Raw genomic sequence first — 3,627 nt, 5'->3', positions numbered from 1 at the left:
ACCCTGGGCCTCCAGACTCTGGCCTTCCTCGGGCTGCCCCGGAGGGCAGGCGCTCCCCGTCTCGGTGCCTGCTGCCGGAGGCGCGCCGGCAAAGACACGTCCCTTCGGATTCCAGATCACAGAGCCGGGCCGAGGGATGCGAGCTGCCGACGGATGAGGTTAACGGCGGATGCGAAGACTGCTGAGCAGGGACTAATTGGGCATGGAGACGGAGATCCAGGGGTAATGCCAACGCACCGAAAGTAAGGTTTCCTGTTAGTGACAACGCCCCCAGGCAGACGCAGATTACAGACTGAACCAAGCACGGAGGCACCGGACGGCTCGTTGGTCTAGGGGTATGATTCTCGCTTTGGGTGCGAGAGGTCCCGGGTTCAAATCCCGGACGAGCCCGCCTTTTCCCTCCCCCCCCCCCCGGTACTTTTTACCTACATTTTTTAGATGGACGGTTCGCGTCTTGGACGAGCAGATGGCGTACGCAAGGGCTCCGAGTGGCCTGGAGCTCCGGAAGACGAGCAAGCAGAAGTGTGAGTCGCCTCGGAACCGAGGGTCGCCGATGAAAGACGATGCAGAGCCGCTGGCGGTTGTTTTTTTTGCCAATCTGAGGGATGATGCCATTTTAGCCGTGGAACTTTGTATCCACGGTCCCCAAGGAAGGCTTGCTTAACCCTCAAGACCATTATAGGGAGAGCGGCGTGCGGCGGTTTCCGTAGTGTAGTGGTTATCACGTTCGCCTAACACGCGAAAGGTCCCCGGTTCGAAACCGGGCGGAAACACCGAGACTTGGTTTCTGTTTTCCTTTTTCCCGTATTTAAAAATTGGAGACTATGAGCCAGTTTGGTCCTGTTTAGAACATCACCCGCCAACTACTATTTGAAAATTATTACATTGGGGGTACATTTGGAGACTCTGGAACAAACCTGGCTCCGGTTCAGGACATCCACTCACCGTCCTCTCTGTCTGGTTACAGACGTGGGCGGTCTTCCAGGATGGAGAAAGAGGTGGAACACCGCCAGTTTCCACCTCAGCCACCGACCCTGTAAATACTTGATCCCAACCCACTTGCTGCCTAGGACGTAAAACTTAAAAGCTAGCAGTGGTGGAACTCGAACCCTCGCCCTCAAAGAGACCAGGGGTTTAAGCCAGCACCTTAGACTGCCCGGTCACATCACGCCGCTTCAACAGGGTTTGGGACGCCTTCCTTCACTGCTGATAACTTTCCAAGGGTCTTCAGGAAAAGAAAGTGTTGGGAGGAATCTATAGGTTAGAGAACTACATCCCAGCCAACAGGATTAGTTTGACCGGAGCCACTGGGCTCCATGAGCACGCAGAGGGAAAGATTCGTGCAGTGCACACCACCTCATGCCTTGGTTTTAGTAGGGATTCTCAAGTCATTCCCACCTTTCACTTTGGGGAATGCACGTGAATGCAGAGGAAGTCTTCTATAATCTCAACTTTGTTGTTGTTTTAAAATTTTTTTCAAATTAAACCGTGAATGTGTATTATTTTTAGAAATTAAATAAAGGAGAGGAAAACCTTCCACCCTCCTCTCAATTTTTTAAAAAACCCATAGCTTTTTTTCCCCCTGCAAATAGCACCAGCACTTTCAGAAGTGGCTGTGATCTCAGAGGCTTCCACCTGCTCCATTCCATTCTGCTGCCTGAGTTTTCCATCCTTTTAAACAAGTGTTCTAACTAGAGATACCAAATCTTGACAAAACACACTTGACTGAATATCATATAGAGAATCCTCCCTTCCCTTCCCACTATAAAAATCCACTTTGAAGAGGAGAAGGAGGAAGAGGAGGAGGAGGAGGAGGAAGAGAGGAGGAGGAGGAGAAAGAAAACAACATATCCAGGAAAAAAATAGAAAAATAAATTGATGGGAAAACCCACAACTTAGAGATAACTACCAATATGTGGTAAATTAACCTCGTTTGTTTTTCTGTTAATTTTCCCCTGCTGTAGTATATCTATCTGTTATAGATACAGATTTGAAACATGCTTTTTAAACTTAGATTATAAATTATTAAGTCTTCCCAAACCTCTTTTAAATGGCTGGCTCTAAATTCTAAAAGATGAAAGTAGCTTGAATTCCATCCCTGGGGCCTGACTTACCTGGGGCATGATTTGAAGACCGGTGGGTAGCCAGCCAGTGCTAGAGAGTACAGGATTACTGCAGCATCCCAGTAGATTTATTTTCTCTTCTTTGGCTTCTTAATATGAAGATTGCTGGTGATTCTTATAACTGTATATAGCTATGTGTTTTCAAGCCAAAGTGTGTATCTTTCAGGCCTCATGGGCATTTAGAGATGGTTTCAGCTGAGTATCTCCTGTTTTAATAACAGGACCTCCTGCTTAATGAGGATCATCTCTTTCCCATATAGGAAATACCATATCCTCAGTGTAGATTAGAAAATGTGCCCCCCCGCCAAAAAAAATGTGCCCGCAAAACCACAGGGAATTGTAAATTGACCACAGCCCCTGCTATTAGCAGGTCTCTGATGGTCTATACATCTCCCCAGCTTAGAGTATCAAGTTCTTAGAAGAGAATGCCAACCAGTTTGGAATCTGGGATCTTCAAAACAAAAAACAACCCTCCCTCCCATCAAAATTTTGAAATATAGATTTCACATAGAATTGCAAAAAAAAAAAAAAAAATGTGCAGGGAAGTCTCATGCCACCCTCACCTGTCCTCCCACTGATGACATCTTTCTTGCATTCTATAGTACAGTAAGAAAACTGGAAATTGACTTTGGTACAGCCCACCGGTCTGAGTTTATTCAAATTTCTCCAGTTCTCCATATGGCAATTTTGTCACATGTATAGCTTCCTGTGACTGTCACCACAGTCAAAATACAGAAGAGTTCCATCACTATAAGCCTCCCTTGGGGTATCCTTTTCATAGCCACACACAACCCCTTCTAATCTCCCCAGGCCTAGTGCCTGGCCACCACTAATCTGTTTTATGTTTCTATAATTTTGTTAGGACAAGAATTCCATATAAATGAAATGAGTATGTAGTCGCTAGGGATTGGTTTCTTTACTCAGCATCATTCCTTTGGGATTCATTCCATGTGTCAATAGTTCATTTCTTTTTATTGTTCAGTAGTACTCCTTGGTATAAATGTACCAAAGTTTGTTTAACCATTCAACTGTTTCCTTTTATTCCTAGTTTGTCAAGTATTTTTATCATGAAAGGGTATTGAATTTTGTCAAATGATTTTTCTGCATCAGTTGAAATAATCATGTGGGTTTTTCCCCTCTCTATTCTGCTAACATGGAGGATTTTTTCAATGTTGAGTTTTGATAGTTCTTTGTATACTTCACCTTTGTCTTTTGTTATATGTATGTAGTTTGCAAATAATTTCTCCCCAACTAATTTTTGACAAAGGTGCAAAAAAGCAATTCAATTCCTCTTAGAAAGAATAGCCTTTTCAATAAATGTTGCTAAAACATCCTATGGATGGACAAAGAATATATGTCCCTAAGCAAAAGAATGAATCTCAGCCAAAACTTCCCAGTTTATATAAAAATTAATTCAAAAGAGATCACAGTCTTAAATGTAAAACTATAAAATTTTTAGAAAAAAATAAAAAAATAAAAAAAATAAAATTTTTAGAAAAAAACA

At 43.6% G+C, this 3,627-nt stretch overlaps 2 non-coding genes across 2 annotated transcripts; both read left to right on the top strand.

The window, feature by feature from the left end:
- Nucleotides 1-318: 318 nt before the first annotated feature.
- TRNAP-UGG (transfer RNA proline (anticodon UGG)) lies at nt 319-390 on the top strand. The gene has a single exon. It is a non-coding gene; the product is annotated as a tRNA-Pro (tRNA).
- Nucleotides 391-700: 310 nt separating this feature from the next.
- Nucleotides 701-773, top strand: TRNAV-AAC (transfer RNA valine (anticodon AAC)). The gene has a single exon. It is a non-coding gene; the product is annotated as a tRNA-Val (tRNA).
- Nucleotides 774-3,627: the final 2,854 nt, after the last annotated feature.

This window comes from Canis lupus, chromosome 11 (genome assembly GCF_003254725.2).
Source record: "Canis lupus dingo isolate Sandy chromosome 11, ASM325472v2, whole genome shotgun sequence".
Lineage (NCBI taxonomy): Eukaryota > Metazoa > Chordata > Mammalia > Carnivora > Canidae > Canis > Canis lupus.
This window is presented reverse-complemented; position numbering and strand designations above follow the sequence as displayed.